This window comes from Schistocerca piceifrons, chromosome 2 (assembly GCF_021461385.2).
Source record: "Schistocerca piceifrons isolate TAMUIC-IGC-003096 chromosome 2, iqSchPice1.1, whole genome shotgun sequence".
Taxonomy (NCBI): Eukaryota; Metazoa; Arthropoda; class Insecta; order Orthoptera; family Acrididae; genus Schistocerca; species Schistocerca piceifrons.
Window position 1 is genome coordinate 799244120 of NC_060139.1, and position 19958 is coordinate 799264077.

The 19958-nt window shown below is 45.6% G+C and overlaps 1 protein-coding gene and 1 non-coding gene across 2 annotated transcripts in view; one reads left to right on the top strand and one right to left on the bottom strand.

Annotated features, from left to right (window-relative positions):
- LOC124775865 overlaps positions 1-19958 on the bottom strand; it is a 748131-nt gene that overhangs the window by 458137 nt on the left and 270036 nt on the right. The gene's annotated exons all lie outside the window — the stretch shown is intronic.
- Positions 13398-13472, top strand: Trnal-caa. The gene has a single exon. It is a non-coding gene; the product is annotated as a tRNA-Leu (tRNA).

Genomic DNA, 19958 nt, shown 5'->3' on the forward strand with positions numbered 1-19958 from the left:
CCGAGTGGTTCTAGACGCTTCAGTCCGGAACCGCGCTGCTGCCGCGGTAGCAGGTTCGAATGCTGCCTCGGGCATGGATGTGTGTGATGTCCTTAGGTTAGTTAGGTTTAAGTAGTTCTAAGTTCTAGGGGACTGATGACCTCAGATGTTAAGTCCCATAGTGCTCAGAGCCATTTGAACCATTTGAGCAACTGCTGGGTGGTCGTTGGTGCACGTGGACGGGTTGCAGTACCTTGGATTGATTTGGGGAAAGAGACCAAACAGCGAGGTTATCGGTCTCATCGGATTAGGGAAGTGTGGGGAAGAAAGTCGGCCGTGTCTTTTCAAGGGAACCATCCCGGCACTTGCCTGAAGCGATTTAGTGAAATCACGGAAAATCTAAATCAGGATGGTTGGATGCGGTATTGAACCGTCGTCCCGCAAGCGAGTCCAGTGTGCTAAACACTGCGCCACCTCGCTCGATGTTGCATTACGTGTCCCCAACGCATCCCACACCTACACGATGAGGATTAAGGGGGAGGGGGGGGGTAGGTGGGAGGGGACGGGCGTACCAGCCACTTCGTCGAATGTTCTCTCGTTCCAAGACAGCCTCCACCTGCGCAGTTCGATGCAGTGTCATGCTTAAAAATGAAGCCAGAGTTGAAAGCCGTGTGGAAAGACGCACTTAGAGAAGGAGTACAATATCAGAATGAAGTTGTAGGTAAAGATTACATTGTCCAAAGATTTGGAGGTCAATACGCCCAAGCAACATTATGCCTCCCCGCTCCACATTACACAGCTCACCAACACGACAACATAATACAATGGTCCTGGGTGCATTATACACCCTCTCATGGGCAGAGATGGGAACACGTAGTGCACCACGGCAGCTGGTTCAAGATAGAACAAGTATGCACATTACTTTGGGATTGAAGGGGTTGTAACCAGTCAAGTAAACAAAGCTTAACTTCAACTATCGCGTAGAAGACGTACCTGCGTGCACTCCTTCCTCAATGAACTTGTGATTTCTGTTAGACCCAGCACAATAATTTTTGGTATAGCAGTAACAACTATTTTTTTGGTGAAAAATGCCCTTCAGGTTCAGAACGCTTTTAGATCAATGAAATTTGTGTAATGTTCCTCACGTGAATAGCTTCATTTGATGCACGACTCAGGAAAGTTTCCAAAATATATTCTGTGTTCCCCAGAAGCTTTTCATTGGACTCAAAAATATTCCAGCCACCAGGCAACATTTCATGTTAACGTCCCGAACCAGCGCAGAGTTTTTATCTTCCAGGAAATTTCATTCGACGTTCTACATAGTAAACAATAGACCACACCCCTTATATTTTTCCTTCTGATTTAATAGCATATAATTTGCGTCACCCTTATCTCCAACCACAAGAATCTGATAGTGAGCGATGATAAGGCTCTAATAAATGTTATTTTTTGCATGTATTAACATTCCATGGAGCTCATTCTTCATATACACACACACTGGGCAGGCCACTGCACCGTACATGGTGGAATGGAAATCGTACCAGTGTTATAGATTTTCTTTCTTATTCATTATCTGTATTGAGGGAGGGAGAAATGACTGTCTATGTACATCCAACCAAGTTCTGTCTTACCCCATTCTCATGGTACCTAGGGGAGATTAAGGATGGTAGCAGCATAATGATCTTCCAAAGATTCAAATTTAAGTACCTCTAGCGTTTCGTACACTCTTTGTTAAGGGCTATAGCGACCTGTTACGATTCTAGCAGCGACCACTAAATTCGTTTGATGGCTGTGATTGTCCTTACTTGATAAGGACTGCAAATACAAGAGTAATAATCTAGAATTGGTCACACTAGCGTCTTATGTGCGATTTCCTTTGCAGATGTAATATATTCATCCAAAAACCTTAAATAAATCTGGATCTTCCATTCACCCTCCTAATAGTAATTTTACGACACATCATATTTCATTTTTACAATTTGCCATGCAGAATACGTTAACCACAAATCTTATAACCGAATACTATTGCTTTCTGTCACTTAGTTAAAGGCGCTAAGTTTCATTTATGAGTATTTACAGGGTGTTTCAAAAATGACCGGTATATTTGAAACAGCAATAAAAACTAAACGAGCAGCGATAGAAATACACCGTTTGTTGCAATATGCTTGGGACAACAGTACATTTTCAGGCAGACAAACTTTCGAAATTACAGTAGTTACAATTTTCAACAACAGATGGCGCTGAGGTCTGGGAAACTCTATAGTACGATATTTTCCACATATCCACCATGCGTAGCAATAATATGGCGTAGTCTCTGAATGAAATTACCCGAAACCTTTGACAACGTGTCTGGCGGAATGGCTTCACATGCAGATGAGATGTACTGCTTCAGCTGTTCAATTGTTTCTGGATTCTGGCGGTACACCTGGTCTTTCACGTGTCCCCACAGAAAGAAGTCGCAGGGGTTCATGTCTGGCGAATAGGGAGGCCAATCCCCGCCGCCTCCTGTATGTTTCGGATAGCCCAAAGCAATCACACGATCATCGAAATATTCATTCAGGAAATTAAAGACGTCGGCCGTGCGATGTGGCCGGGCACCATCTTGCATAAACCACGAGGTGTTCGCAGTGACGTCTAACGCAGTTTGTACCGCCACAAATTCACGAAGAATGTCCAGATAGCGAGATGCAGTAATCGTTTCGGATCTGAAAAATGGGCCAATGATTCCTCTGGAAGAAATGGCGGCCCAGACCAGTACTTTTTGAGGATGCAGGGACGATGGGACTGCAACATGGGGCTTTTCGGTTCCCCATATGCGCCAGTTCTGTTTATTGGCGAAGCCGTCCAGGTAAAAATAAGCTTCGTCAGTAAACCAAATGCTGCCCACATGCATATCGCCGTCATCAATCCTGTGCACTATATCGTTAGCGAATGTCTCTCGTGCAGCAATGGTAGCGGCGCTGAAGGGTTGCCGCGTTTGAATTTTGTATGGATAGAGGTGTAAACTCTGGCGCATGAGACGATACGTGGACGTTGGCGTCATTTGGACCGCAGCTGCAACACGGCGAACGGAAACCCGAGGCCGCTGTTGGATCACCTGCTGCACTAGCTGCGCGTTGCCCTCTGTGGTTGCCGTACGTGGTCGTCCTACCTTTCCAGCACGTTCATCCGTCACGTTCCCAGTCCGTTGAAATTTTTCAAACAGATCCTTTATTGTATCGCTTTTCGGTCCTTTGGTTACATTAAACCTCCGTTGAAAACTTCGTCTTGTTGCAACAACACTGTGTTCTAGGCGGTGGAATTCTATATTCGTCGAATCTTTCAATTATTTTCGAAAGTACTTGGTTCTGACCGTAACTTGGTCTGAGTTCGAAGATTCAGTACAATATCGAACGACTTCTTCTCTTAGACCTGCATCTACATCTATACTGCGCTATCCATCTCACGGTGTGTGGTGGAAGATACTTCTGGTTCTACTATCGGTAACCTCCGCTCCCTGTTCCATTCGCAGAGGGCGTGTGGGAAGAATGTCTGTCGGTATACCTCCGTATTCTAATTTCTCGGATCTTATCGCTGTGTTTTTCTTTTCTTTCACTAGACATATATGAGAGAAAGTAAAAAGTTGTCCAACTGTTCATGCAACGTACTCTCTTGGAATTTCCAATAGGAAACCTCTTCGTGATGCAAAAGGCCTCCATTGTAGAGTCTGCTACTAGAATTTGTTGTGCATCTCCGTAAATCTTTGCGCTGACTAAACGATCCCTTGAGAGAAACGTGGCGCTCTTCACCGGATGTTGTGTATCTCTACTATTACCCCACCCTGGTAAGAGTTCCAGATGGTTCAAATGCTTCAAATGTCTCTAAGCGCTATGGGACTTAACATCTGAGGTCATCGGTCCCCCAGACTTAGAACTACTTAAACCTAACTAACCTAAGGACAGCACACACATCTATGCCCGAAGCAGGATTCGAACCTGCGACCGTAGCAGCAGCGCGGTTCCAGACTGAAGCGCCTAGAGCTGCTCGGCTACAACGGCCGACAGAGTTCCAGACTGATGGCCAATTGGCCAATATTTAAGAAGCGGTCAAACAAGTGTTTTATGAGGCACTTCTGTTAAGGATGAATTGCACTATACTAATATTTCTCCTTTAAAATCTCAGCTTGGCATCTGCTGGTCCTACATTTTGGTTTATGTGGTCGTTCCATTTTAGGTCGCTCCAGACGGTTACTCATAGACATTTCACGAAAGTTACTGTTTCCAATTATCTGCCGCCAACAGTGCAGTGCAACAATACTGGGTCTCTTCGCCTGTTTACACAAATTATGCTTTATTGATTTACGTCCAAGATCAATTACTAATCGCAGCACCAGTTATCAGTCATTCTGACGTTTCTACCTCCTTTTAGACAACCGAATCTCTGTAAACAGCCTCATAGGGCTTCCGACGTATTCCATTCAACAGTTGTATTTAAAGGAAACAGCACACTTCAGTGGGGTACTTCTGAAATTACCTTTACAGCTGTAAAATTTGTTCCGTTAAGAGCAACATATTGAGTTCTATGTGCAAGGAAGTTCTCAGTCTAGCCACAAATGTATTCTGATACTCCGTGAGCTCGTATTTCATTCGCAAAACGACAGAGCGTCTTTGCATCAAATGCCTTCCTGAAGTCGAGAAACACGGTAACAACGTGCGATGTCATGGAGCAATAGAGCGAGCTGAGTTCCGCAAGGTGTCTGTTTGCAGATTCCATGTTGACTTTTATAGAGAACGTCTTAGTTCTCCAAAAGCATCATAAAATGTGGGCATCAAAACACGTGAGCATAAAACATGTTCCCGTGTTCTAAAACAGATTGATGTCAGCGTTATAGGCCTATAGTGGATATGTGCAACGAACTTTCTTGTAAATTCTGCAACAGTCTGACCTCTGCGATATAGGCCTACATTTATGCGCATCTGTCCTACGGTCTTTCCTGTAATTGAATGTTATCAAAAATTTCGTTTATAGTCGCTAGGTACTGTGACGTCCCTTCCCTCCTCCTGTTCTCGTCGGGAGGAGCGACTCGTAATGATGTTCGTCCTCGTCAGTATGACGTGGAACAGCACCTGTAACTCTCGTAAAAAACAGCTCCTCGCGTAGTTAAGAAATATTCTATTGTTCGTCCGTAATAGTCTAATCAGTTTGTGTTAACTGATCAATTGTTTATCTTTTATCTTATGCCCGGTTAGTTATGTTGAGCAGTGAAATCTTGGTTCTTAATCCTATCATTACGGTCGTTTTTCACATCATCCTTAGCGAGAATTGATAACTGGTATTCGTAATGCCGTTGCTACGTCAAATTATTAACAAAGATCCAACGTAACTCCAGAGATCACTTATGTTGATTTAACGTCCTAACATGCCGTAATGCCGATTTTTATATTATCCCCCTTTCACTGTCTGTTATTCCTGTCTTCACACAGTCACTTAAAATGTTTAAAAGACTCAATAACTAGTATGAACAAACGTAATATTATTCCTTGAGGCATGTACGCGGCACATATGATTTATCTCTTGACTAATAGTTTATTAATCTTTTTGTAATTAATTGTTTGTCACTATCACGCACACACACCGATATGTCATTCCAGATTAACTTCTCATCAGTCCAGTTCGAATGTTCGAATGTGTGTGAAATCTTATGGGACTTAACTGCTAAGGTCATCAGTCCCTAAGCTTACACACTACTTAACCTAAATTATCCTAAGGACAAACACACACACCCATGCCCGAGGGAGGACTCGAACCTCCGCCGGGACCAGCCGCACAGTCCATGACTGCAGCGCCTCAGACCGCTCGGCTAATCCCGCGCGGCTCAGTCCAGTAATCGTGACGTTGACAACAACTTTTATTGAACGGCGTACTTGTTTTTCTTCATGACTTTGTATTATTGTGTCCCACTCAAGACTACGAATAGTTTTCGTGTCACTGATCCAATACTATCAAGTTCGCAACTGTTCTTCAGTCCGAAGGCTAAGTCCAGTAAATCAGTATCACTCAATTAAAATCACCGTCGCGTTGATAACTTTAAAGATTACTTTATTCAGTCGAATGACTGAGTACGGCTTTAGTCTCTCTCTCCCGAACTATCGAACTTTCCCAACTGAAACAATCACATAGCGTTTGCTTCCAGAAGACTATCGCAATAGTACTCTAGAGCGAGTCAAGAGCAACTAACTAAACATTTTCGCATCCGAGTTGCATTGTAGGCACATTGAATATCCTTTTCGATGCGGACGTAACTCTCTTCCACGGTAAATGTTATCTTTGACCGAATTACCTCTTTGGATTTAACTTTCGTTCATATGAATTTAAATTTATTCTATAGATGTTGCAAAGATAATGCATGACAACCCTTTCTTTTTATCTCCTCTTTTGTTTGTTACTCTCAGTATTTAAGTGTTATAGTTGTTAATCAAAACATTACCAGTATAATTAACTTTTTTATCACCAATAGTTGTTATCACTGTCAAGATGACTTGCTTCGCTACTTTAAGTTTTCACACAGTTTGTTAATTGGTGTTTTCTGTCCTTGGGGCGTTACAGCACCCATCGTTGGTCCTGTGAACTACTGGAAACTGCTGCTAGAAGTGGAGAAAGTTCTTTCGCGTAATCTCTGTAGAATCTCACAGATGTCTCATCTGGTCCATATTTTTTTTGTCCTTTATTGAATTTCAATTCCCCCCGAAGGGGCGGGCTGGCAGCAGCTTAGTACGCTGCTCTGCAGCCTACAGACTTTTTAAAACGTAAGAAGAAGATAAGAAACATTAAAAGCAGGCGATAAAACGGTGACTTAAATGGTAAAACGACGGAAAATTGTGGAAAGTTAAAACATAAAGCGAAGGGTTGGCAATGCTAATAAAATACACAGGAAGCAGACAGGTAACACAGTAGACAGAAAATTAAAAAACATGGCGACAGTCTGGTTTCTGTTCGCAAGAGATATAAAAACAATTCGGAAAAGACACACAACACTGAACACTCGCTGTAAACACTGCACTAAAATGTCGGCACAAAGATGAAACACCATAGCCAAGGGCAGATGGGGAGGGGGGGGGGGGGGACATGGACAGATGAGGGGGGCAAACAAGGAGGGAGGAGAGGAAAAACGAAAGGGGGGGGGGCAGGGCAGATGCCAGAGGGAATGGGAAATGGCAGAGGAGGGAAATGCGAAAGGACTCAGCGGAGAGAAGGGGGGCAGAGAGAGGGTAAGTGGGGAAAAAAGAGGATGGAAGGGTGGCAGAGAGGTAGCCCAGGAAAAGGATGGAGGAAAGGAGGGGAGGGGGTGAAGATCAGAGTTGATACTGGTCCATACGCCTTCCCACGCTATTAAACGACTGCAGCTGCTCATATATTTCACTATCACTTGTCTCAATATCTGCTATTTCGACATTACGATCTTCCACGGTGACACAGTTTCAGAAGAGCGAATTCAGTATCTTTGTCTACTCTCTGTTATCGCCCTCCAAGTGGGTTTTAAGTATAAAACATGGACAAATTCCTCCCCCTTACAGTACACTGACGAACGTCAACGCGTCTGCTGCTCTGCTGTAAAAAGATTGGTCGCCCGCAACAGGAAGGCGGCGGGCGCGCGCTGCAGTACCCTTGCCCGCTGACCGCAGGTTCTCGTTGGCGGCTTTGCGGGTGACGTGGCTCGGCGTTAATTAAGGTGACCCTCTGAGGGCGCTCCGTGCTGTGGCGCGGGGTAGGGGCGGCGGCCAGAAATTGGGGCGGCAGCGCCGGCCCGGACCGCCACCTTGCGGACGCGACAGCAGCGCTAATCTGGACCCCTTCCACCCTCCGGGGAAGAGTGCCGCTACCGTGATGATTAGCGAGTTTTCCTGTTCCCGTTTCGCAACCAGTTTAGGCCGGACAGGCGTTAACTTGCCGCGCACCGCTAACGCTGTCTGTGTAACGACCAAAACTCTGCTAATTCCGGGCCGACACACGAATCCGGAGGTTGCGCTCGTGTTTACGGCAGGAGTTTCCCCTGCGTATATACGGATCCTGATTTTACTACCTGCTAGGCGTCCAGTAGTGTATATCTCTTACTTCCGGTCCATGGTTTACATGGTTTAGTTGATGAAATTATACCTGAATGTACACTACTGGCCATTAAAGTTGCTACACCACGAAGATGACGTGCTAGAGACGCGAAATTTAACCGACAGGAAGAACATGCTGTGATATGCAAATGATTAGCTTTTCAGAGCATTCACACAAGGTTGGCGCCGGTGGCGACACCTACAACATACTGACATGAGGAAAGTTTCCAACTAATTTCTCATACACAAACAGCAGTTGACCGGCGTTGCCTGGTGAAACGTTGTTGTGATGCCCCGTTTAAGGAGGAGAAATGCGTACCATCACGTTTCCGACTTTGATAAAGGTCGGATTGTAGCCAATCGCGATTGTGGTGTATCGTATCGCGACATTGCTGCTTGCGTTGGTCGAGATACAATGACTGTTAGCAGAATATGGAATCGGTAGGTTCAGGAGGCTAATACGGAACGCCGTGCTGGATCCCAACGGCCTCGTATCAGTAGCAGTCGAGGTGAAAGGCATCTTATCCGCATGGCTGTAACGGATCGTGCATCCACGTCTCGATCTCTGAGTCAACAGATGAGGACGTTTGCAAGACAACAACCATCTGCACTTACAGTTCGACGACGTTTGCAGCAGCATGGACTATCAGCTCGGAGACGATGGCTGCGGTTACCCTTGACGTTGCCTGACAGACCGACGAACCTGGGTGCAAAAAGTAATTTTTTCTGATAAATCCAGATTCTGTTTACAGCATCATGATGGTGTTTGGCAACACCGCGGTGAACGCACATTGCAAGCGTGTATTCGTCATCGCCATACTGGCTTATTACCCGGCGTGATGGTATGGGGTGCCATTGGTTACAAAAATGTTCAAATGTGTGTGAAATCTTATGGAACTTAACTACTAAGGTCATTAGTCCCTAAGCATATACACTACTGAACCTAAATTATCCTAAGAACAGACACACACACCATGTCTGGGGGAGGACTCAAATGGTTCAAACGGCTTTGAGCACTATGGGACTTAACTTCTGAGGTCATCAGTCCCCTAGAACTTAGAATTACTTAAACCTAAGTAATCTAAGAACATCACACACATCCATGCCCGAGGCAGGATTCGAACCTGCGACCGTAGCGGCTACGCGGTTCCAGACTGTACCGCCTAGAACCGCTCGGCCACCCCGGACGGCGGGAGGACTCGAACTCCGCTGGGACCAGCCGCACAGTCCATGACTGCAGCGCCTTAGACCACTCGCATTTGTTACACGTATCGGTCACCTCTTGTTCGCATTGACGGCACTTTGAAAACATTTCAGATGTGTTACGACCCGTGGCTCTACCCTTCAATCGATCTCTGCGAAACCCTACATTTCTGCAGGATAATGCACGACCGCATTTTACAGGTCCTGTACGGGCCTTACTGGATGCAGAAAATGTTCGACTGCTGCCCTGGTCAGCACATTCTCGAGATCTCTCAGCAATTGGAAACGTCGGGTCAACGGTGGCCGAGCAACTGGCTCGTCACAGTACACCAGTCATTACTCTTGATGAACTGTAGTATCGTGTTGAAGCTGTATGGGCAGCTGTACCTATATACGCCACCCAAGCTCTGTTTGACTCAAAGCCCAGACGTATCAAGGCCGTCATTACGGCCTGAGGTGGTTGTTCTGGGTACTGATTTCTCAGGATCTATGCACCCAAATTGCGTGAAAATGTAATCACATGTCAGTTCTAGTATAATATACACTCCTCGAAATGGAAAAAAGAACACATTGACACCGGTGTGTCAGACCCACCATACTTGCTCCGGACACTGCGAGAGGGCTGTACAGGCAATTATCACACGCACGGCACAGCGGACACACCAGGAACCGCGGTGTTGGCCGTCGAATGGCGCTAGCTGCGCAGCATTTGTGCACCGCCGCCGTCAGTGTCAGCCAGTTTTCCGTGGCATACGGAGCTCCATCGCAGTCTTTAACACTGGTAGCATGCCGCGACAGCGTGGATGTGAACCGTATGTGCAGTTGACGGACTTTGAGCGAGGGCGTATAGTGGGCATGCGGGAGGCCGGGTGGACGTACCGCCGAATTGCTCAACACGTGGGGCGTGAGGTCTCCACAGTACATCGATGTTGTCGCCAGTGCTCGGCGGAAGGTGCACGTGCCCGTCGACCTGGGACCGGACCGCAGCGACGCACGGATGCACGCCAAGACCGTAGGATCCTACGCAGTGCCGTAGGGGACCGCACCGCCACTTCCCAGCAAATTAGGGACACTGTTGCTCCTGGGGTATCGGCGAGGACCATTCGCAACCGTCTCCATGAAGCTGGGCTACGGTCCCGCACACCGTTAGGCCGTCTTCCGCTCACGCCCCAACATCGTGCAGCCCGCCTCCAGTGGTGTCGCGACAGGCGTGGACGAATGGAGACGTGTCGTCTTCAGCGATGAGAGTCGCTTCTGCCTTGGTGCCAATGATGGTCGTATGCGTGTTTGGCGCCGTGCAGGTGAGCGCCACAATCAGGACTGCATACGACCGAGGCACACAGGGCCAACACCCGGCATCATGGTGTGGGGAGCGATCTCCTACACTGGCCGTACACCACTGGTGATCGTCGAGGGGACACTGAATAGTGCACGGTACATCCAAACCGTCATCGAACCCATCGTTCTACCATTCCTAGACCGGCAAGGGAACTTGCTGTTCCAACAGGACAATGCACGTCCGCATGTATCCCGTGCCACCCAACGTGCTCTAGAAGGTGTAAGTCAACTACCCTGGCCAGCAAGATCTCCGGATCTGTCCCCCACTGAGCATGTTTGGGACTGGATGAAGCGTCGTCTCACGCGGTCTCCATGTCCAGCACGAACGCTGGTCCAACTGAGGCGCCAGGTGGAAATGGCATGGCAAGCCGTTCCACAGGACTACATCCAGCATATCTACGATCGTCTCCATGGGAGAATAGCAGCCTGCATTGCTGCGAAAGGTGGATATACACTGTACTAGTGCCGACATTGTGCATGCTCTGTTGCCTGTGTCTATGTGCCTGTGGTTCTGTCAGTGTGATCATGTGATGTATCTGACCCCAGGAATGTGTCAATAAAGTTTCCCCTTTCTGGGACAATGAATTCACGGTGTTCTTATTTCAATTTCCAGGAGTGTATTTGTCCAATGAATACCCGTTTATCATCTGCATTTATTCTTGGTGTAGCAATTTTAATGTCCAGTGGTGTTCTGGGTACTGATTTCTCAGGATCTATGCACCAAAATTGCGTGAAAATGTAATCACATGTCAGTTGTAGTATAATGTATTTGTTCAATGAATACCCGTTTATCAATTGCATTTATTCTTGGTGTAGCAATTTTAATGTCCAGTGGTGTAATACGGACGAAACACAGGGAGCAAGAGGTTATCTGATGAGGGGAGCAACTAAATGAAAAAGTCGATTCGATAAGCTGTTGGAAAACAATACGCTCAGTTGATTGAATTTTTAAGTGTCAGTTGAATTATTGAGTCCATTGCTTTAAGTATGACCTGTCTGCAAGATTAATCGTATGAAAACAGTTCGGTTCAGTCGGTTCTGGTTTTACGTAACGCTTAGATTCTTACACTGTCCAGTAACATTACTGTGACCACCACGTATGTTCGACGGCAACGTGGAACAACCACTCACAGACGTCTGGTGCCAGCACTGACGGTGTGTCGGGGGATGCGGAAAACAGTGCAGTCACTTTGGTAATGCGGAGATGAAGCGGATTATCTGACGTCGAAAAAGACATTAGCATTGGGTTTCGTGCTTCCTGGCAGATTAAAACTGTGTGCCAGACCGAGACTCGAACTCGGGACCTTTGCCTTTCACGGGCAAGTGCTCTACGTTTGAAAACTGTAGACGTGTTGCCGTGGTACGCCGCGGGGCTTAGATGACAAGGGTGAACGACGGCTGCAGAGGTGTGTACAGGTGAATACAGGCGCTGCTGCTGATCAACTAACTGTCTCTGCACCACACAACTGGTTCATGCTCCCATGCTGACTGCTGTTCATCGGCGACTAAAGCTGGAATTTGAACAGCAATACTGCAACTGAACTCACTCTGAGCGGCGACAGGTGGCTTTTTCAGATAAATCACGTTTTATTCCCATCGGGAAAATGGCGTAACGCGAGAAGATACGAAATCACAGGGATCCAGGACGAAGGGGGTAGCGTTATGGTCTGGAGAATGTTTTCTTGACATTCCCTGGCTGCTCTTGTCGCTATGGAAAACATAATGCATCAGCACATGTATGCATCTAGCCTTGGGGACTATGTCCAACCCTCTATGAAGCTAGTTTTTCCTCGGCACGATAGAATATTTAAAAAAAAATGTGTTATGGAGTGAAAACCTATCAAGTCAAGAGCACATAGGAAATCCATATCTTTGTCGGTACGTTCCACAACCTCGCTGGTCCTCTTCCTGCACCACTCGCAGCGGTCTCTCGCAGCGGACTGCGCTGCAAAAGATGGTTATTCACTTTTTTGGCAGGTGGTCACGTTAAGGGGGGACGTTGATGAAAAACACACACTGTTTCAAAAATGCACCAGATCCACAGTTTCGGAGATATGGCAATGAAATTTTGTACCGCACTTTACATGAAAGTAACGCATTTACATATAAAATCCTTTGATTATATATATTCAACATTTTTAATGAAATTTGAAGTTTTATATTAAAAAAATAATGTATGTTCCTTTTTCTCAGAAAATATTCAAGAGATTTCTGCAAAAATTTCTCTGTTTCATCTCTTGATATGTTGTAAGCTTCTCTCATGAGGTTTTTGGAATAGGTCAAATAGCAGAATTTTCATAATTTTTTAATTATAATTCCACAAGTACAATTTTAAATACATGCAAAATTCCAAACACGATTTACTCTAGATTAGCGTAGAACTTAATAATGTTCACTTTCCCACGGTCCCTTTTTTATAGCAGCATGTGTTTTAGAATGAGATTTTCACTCTGCAGCGGAGTGTACACTGATGTGAAACTTCCTGGCAGATTAAAACTGTGTGCCGGGCCGAGACACGAACTCGTGACCTTTACCTTTCGCGGGCAAGTGCTCTGCCGGGCCGGCACACAGTTTTAATCGGCCAGGAAGTTTCATATCAGCGCACACTCCGCTGCAGAGTGAAAATCTCATTCTGCAAACATCCCCCAGGCTGTGGCTAAGCCATGTCTCCGCAATATCCTTTCTTTCAGGAGTGCTAGTTCTGCAAGGTTCGCAGGAGAGCTTCTGTAAAGTTTGGAAGGTAGGAGACGAGGTACTGGCAGAAGTAAAGCTGTGAGGACGTAGCGTGAGTCGTGCTTGGGTAGCTCAGTTGGTAGAGCACTTGCCCGCAAAAGGCAAAGGTCCCGAGTTCGAGTCTCGGCCCGGCACACAGTTTTAATCTGCCAGGAAGTTTTAGCATGTCTTTTCTTTGTAGCAAAGTTTCATGTTTTGATCGTAAGGTATGACGGTGTCGTACATTCTATGACCAGCCACGTCCAACACATTATTCATTTCCTGTCTTTCACGTCCAATGTTGCTGCTTCTCGTGAGCTTAACTTCGAAAACTTAATAGTGGCACATCGCACAATCATAAGTATTGTACATGTTTGCACGTATTACGTAAAGTCCCTGTCCGGCCATTCAGAACTGAGTTTTCCATGATTTCTGGTTCAAATGGCTCTGAGCACTATGGGACTTAACATCAGTGGTCATCAGTCCCCTAGAACTTAGAACTACTTAAACCTAACTAACCTAAGGACATCACACACATCCATGCCCGAGGCAGGATTCGAACCTGCGACCGTAGCAGTCGCGCAGCTCCAGACTGAGCGCCTAGAACCGCGAGACCACCGCGGCCAGCCCCATGATTTCCCTAAGACACTTTAGGCAAGTGCAGGGATGGTTCCTTTGAAAGGATACGGCTGATTTGCTTTCCCATCCTTGAAACGTTCCAAGCCTGTACTCAGACTTTGATGACTTCGATGCCGACGGAACGTTAAACTCCGATCCTCCTTCTTGGTACGGAAGTGCCCTCATCAGTTACACCCTTAGTAGAGATAGGTCTTTTTTACGTGAAAGCAATTCCCAACCTGTGATCAACTGAATACATATTTCAGGGTTTTTAAATTTGTGAAACATATTGCCTTTGGTTTGTTTGTGTGGGAATGATGAACAAGGTCACATTTTTAGATTTTACGTGACGGAATTTATTATGACGTACAGTTTAATTCACGCAGTAAGCCTGTCTGGATTATGAACAAAGGAGCAATATGAATGCAGATATTAGCTTTCACATATCCATGATTCACATTAAGAAGTAGTAGCCTTATATTGTAATCCTAAATGCCGGAATGTAGCGAGACCACTTTTACATTTAAACAATTAAAGGCGTTGCGTAAACAAGTCGATTTCCTGCACACTTCGTAAGTCGTAGGTTCAGTCAGAGACACCTCGTAACTTATGGAACATCGTAATAAAACTCGTAAACAAAGAGCACCGTGTGACGGTGATAGCTAGTATTAGCTAAGCTACCATTCATGAAAATAATGCAATAACATCAATCTCATCGAGAGGCATATGAGTGAGTTGATTTCGTAACAGAAAATAGGCTGCTTGAGGGTATATATGCCTGTGTAAAACATGATCGAGTAAAGTCATTGTGATCAAGGGTATCACATCCATTAATGGACTTACATTTTTGTGTGGATTCCGAACCACGTTGCAGCTCGTCGTATTTCTCATTCCAAACACTGTCAGAGGTGAAACGAGTTATAAGACACCGATACAAATCCCACGATTGCCCGGGTATCGGAATCCACACATCTGGCGTTTAACAGCCAGTCTAGGTGTGGTCTGAGTCCCTCTCTTACTCCAGTTCATTTTATACACGATTTTCATCTGACGTCACTGACATGCTGTTGTCCAATGCCATCTGTTGACCAATTTTTGCACCCTTTTTGGTTTCAAATCCCATGTCAGTTCTACTTCTCTACCTGCATTATTCTGTGGGTTTGCAACAACGCCGTATGTCTTACAGAATATACAGAGGGGTCCAAAAAACGTATCCACTGTTTAAAAGTCCATAACTTTCAAACTAATTGACGGAGTTGTCTCATATTTGGTGAAAGTGTATCGTAAAGTCCAACTTAAAGATATCACTGTATGTGTTCGAAATGGTCACCATTAACATCCGAACACAAACTATGCCGCCGAACTGCAGCACGAACTACTGACTGCAACGTGTTCAGTTGGAGATTTGCACATGAATGTACGATGGATTCTCGAAGTTCATCCAATGTGCGTGGCTTTTGTCGATAAACGACGTCCTTTAGTGTTCCCCACAGGTAAAAGTCCAGAGGAGTTAGGTCTGGGGAACGTGGTGAATACTCCACAGCACTTCTACGGCCTATCCATCTTCCTGGTAGATTTTCGTCGGGATACGCCCTAACACGATTCTGGTAGTGGGCTGGGGCACCATCTTGTTGAAAGTAAACTCTTCCGTTTCTATACAAATCTCGCATGACAGGTAAAATGGATGTCTGAAGCTTCTGAAGGTACACCTCACCGGTAACTGTACCGTCAAAGAAGAATGGCCCCATTAGGCCCCGGTAAGACAACCCACACCACACATTTACTCCCGACAAATTAACGGCTTTGTGTACATGGTCGTCCGGATTTTCGGTGGCCCAGTAGATGCAATTGTGGCGATTTACTGTACCAATGAGTTTGAACCGTGCCTCATCAGAACACACAATCATCTCTGCAAACTCTTCATCGTTGCGCACCATGTTAGCAAGCCACTCGCAGTACACCATTCTACGATCTGGGTCGTCCTCGTTCATTGCGTTTACTTCCACTTTACTGTCTTCAAAATTCAGCGAACACTTTGCGACTCACTCTAGTTTCACGGGCACACTGTCTCACAGACTTCTGTGGTGAGCGAGTTAATTGTTGTAACACACGACGGGAGTTAGTTGGACTTGTTGCTGTTACAGGTCGTCCAGATCGTTGTTTGTGTACATCTTTAACATAGCCTTCGGCTCCAAATTTGTCTCGAATGCGACGAATCGTTAAACCTATCGGTGGCTCTGCTTGATACTCATTTCTCCATGGCCGTTGAACCTCATTAATGTTTTCGTACTTAAAATACCACTTCAAAACTGACTTCCTTTCATAGATTGTAAGTCTTGCGCCTGCCATGTTTACTCGAGTAACTAGGTGCAACTAAGAACAAAACACTGTCTATCTGGCGACTGTCATCTGACAAAATAAAACTACGCAATACAACGCTTGTGTGGTGATTGCCGGAACTACGAACTATTACACTACCAAAGATGATACAACTCCGTCAATTAGTTCGCCAGTTATGGACTCTTAAACGGTGGATACATTTTTTTGGACCCCTCTGTATTGAGAAAATCTGATTGTATGACGACGGGGTATTACTAACAACTTTCGACAAGGCCTGAGTGCTGGATCGCCATATCAAAGAGCCAGTTGTGTGTGAATGGACGGTAGCAGAGCCTGGAAGCGGGCGACGAGTTCCGTCACGCGCGGAGCGGCCCGGCGCTGCGCTGCGCTGTTTGAGGGCTGTGCGTGCGCCACAGAGCTAATCACTGCGCTACGCCGCCGGAATACCCCAGGCGCTGCCGCCGCCGCCGCAGGGAAATGGCGAACCGCGGCCCGCTCCACTGTACGCGCGGTCGCGGCCGCTGGCTCTACAGCTCTGTTGTTAAAATGGCACAGGGCAGCGTGCGCAGCATGTATACACACTGTTTAAAAAAGCGCGTCACGTGTGCCTACAGGAGGCAGTATTAGTCAAACCCAGAAGAAAAGTTCCTATGGTGGTATGTCCTGTTGATGTATGGTCCGGCATTTCATACCCTTTATTGAATTAACAGATTAGTTGGGACACACAAGTGTAGGATACACACGAGGTGGTATGATAAAATACCACAACACGCACATATGGCCAGATGCAAATCCCCCGATGCAAATCCTGTAGCAATCACGGAGGTTTGGCATCAAGATGGTTTCGCTATCAATGAATAGTCGGTGACAGTGAATCTACGATCGGCGACAGACTCATTGCGCCATACACTTTACAAACAGATTAACAAGTGCTGTATAGCACCGACTTCCGGGCGATGAATTAATTACCAGAGATATTGGTGAACGTTATTATTGCAGAAAGACAAAGTGGTACCACCCATTTTCTACGGCTAGTGCGATTGTACATCACCACTCTGTTTCATGCACGATGAATTGGCCCGCTGCCAGCATCTGCTACCGTCCATTTAAACACAACTGGATCTTTGGTATGGCGACACAATACTCAGGTCTTGTCGAAAGTTGTTGATAATACCCTGTCGTCGTACAATCGGATTTTCTCACTATGTTGTGTAAGACAAACGGCGCTGTTTCAGGCCCACGGAATAATGCAGGTAGAGAAGTAATAATTGAGACACGAGCCTGAAGTGACAGGAGACTTGAAACTAAAAAAGCGTGCAAAAATTAGTCAACAGATGACATTGGACAACATCTCAGTGACGTCACATGAAAATCGTGTATAAAATGATCTGTAGTAAGAGAGGGACTCAGACCATAAGACTGGCTGTTAAATGCCTCCCGGAAGGTATGAGTTTCATTCAAGGTGGTAGAATGGAATCACCCCTTCACCGGATCTGAATCCTTTGGATTTCTGACTGCGGGGACATTTAAAGGCATTGGTGTATTTCCAACCCATAGATAATGTGCAGATTATACAGAACCACGTGACCAGGGCAGTCCGAATGGAGACAAATTTAATTGAAAGAATAGGTGGTTCACTTCGAAGAATGGTTGAAAGACGTGCGAGAATGCGTTGTAATCGCATGCTACACTACCTGTAGTATACACTGAAAAGCCAAAGAAACTGGTACATCTAAGTAATGTCGTGTAGCGCCCACGCGAGCACACAGAAATATCGCAGCAGGACGTGGAAGGGACTCGACTAATGTCTTAAGTAGTTCTGGAGGGAACTGACATCATGAATCCTGCAGGGCTGTCCATAAATCCGTAATAGTACGAGGGGGCGGAGATCTCTTCTGAACAGCATGTTGCAAGGCATCCCAGATATGCTCAATAATGTTCATGTCTTGGCAGTTTGGTGGCCAGAGGAACTGTTTAAGCTCAGAAGAATGTTTCTGGAGCCCCTCTATAGCAGTTATGGACGTGTGGAGTGTGGCATTGTCCTGCTGGAATTGCCCAAGTCTGTCGGAATACACAATGGACATGAATGGATGCAGGTCATCAGACAGGACGCTTAGGTACGTGTCACCTATCAGAGTCATACCTAGACGTATCAGGACTCCCATGTTACTCCAACTGCATACGCCCCAAACTATTACAGAGCCTCCATCAGATTGAACAGTCCCTGTTGATATGCTGGGTCACTGGATTCATGAGGTTGTCTCCATACCTGTAAACGTCCATCCGCTAGATACAATTTCAAAAGAGACTCGTCCTACCATGCAACATGCTTCCAGCCATCAACAGTCCAATGTCGGTGATGACGGGCCCAGGTGAGGCGTAAAGCTTTGTGAGGTGCAGTTATCAAGGGACGATGAGTGGGTCTTGCCCATATCGATGATGTTTCGTTTCAATGGCTCGCACGCTGACACTTGTTGATGGCCGAGCATTGAAATTTACAGCAACTCGCGGAAGGGTTGCACTTCTGTCGCGTTGAACGATTCTCTTCAGTCCCATTCTTGCAGATCTTTCTCTGGCAGCAGCGATGTCACAGATTTGAGGTTTTACCTTATTCCTAATGTTCGCAGTACACTCGTGAAATGGTCGTACGGGCAAATCCCTACTGCATCGTTACCTCGGAGATGCTGTGTCCCATCGCCCCTGAGCCGACTATAACATGTCCTGCATACTCACTTGAGTCTTGATAACCTTCCATTGTAGCAGCACAACCGATCTAACAACTGCGCCAGATGCTTCTTATCATACATTGGTGTTGCTGACCGCAGCACCGTATTCTGCCTGTTTATATATCTCTGTATTTGAATACGCGTACCTATACCGGTTTCTTTGGTGCTTCATTGTAATTGTGTAGGCTTCTGCGTCCAGAGTCAGTTGACACAAAAATTTACAGAGTATCGTACAGCGTCATAATCTAAAAAAAGCTGTACTGGTGGAACCAACGTTTTGGCCTCGGTTACAGCGGCCATTTTCTGGTCAGTGGGCCTAGAAGAAGGCCACTGTAACCGTGGCCAAAACGTTGCTTTTTCAGTATAGCTCTTTTACATTATGATGTGGTACAGTACTCCGAAAACTTTTAATGGCAACTGCCTATAGTGCCTGCTTGTAACAGACAGATGAGAACGAGAGGACACATTGACTCATATATTAAAGGGTTTTGGTTTCTTGACATATAATAACAGGAATTTTTCTTGTAGTTTTGACCAGTACTGCTTCCTATAGGAATATATGACAATTTTTTTTAACACACTGTATATATGGTGTTTCATAAAAAGGCGTTCTTCTCTATGGCTCACAAAATAATAACTCACAGGTATGTTTAAGAAGACAGGAGTTATGTAAACTTACGTTCTTCAGTGTTACAAACATTATTTTATTTTGTTATTTTCCGGAGAGTTACAGCAGTCAACCATAATTTTTTGGACAGAACATTACCTTTTTTTTAGTAAACTTAAACTTCCCATCGAAATCGAACACGGGAATGCTGTAGCGTGATAAGCTGAGGTTTTTGCAATCAAAGCCAAATTTATTTCTAAACCCAACTTCTTCTATAATGTAGCTGATTTATTTAAACAGACGGTGTACAAGTCAATTTAAAACAAACTCCTGCCAGTTCCATTTCAGGAA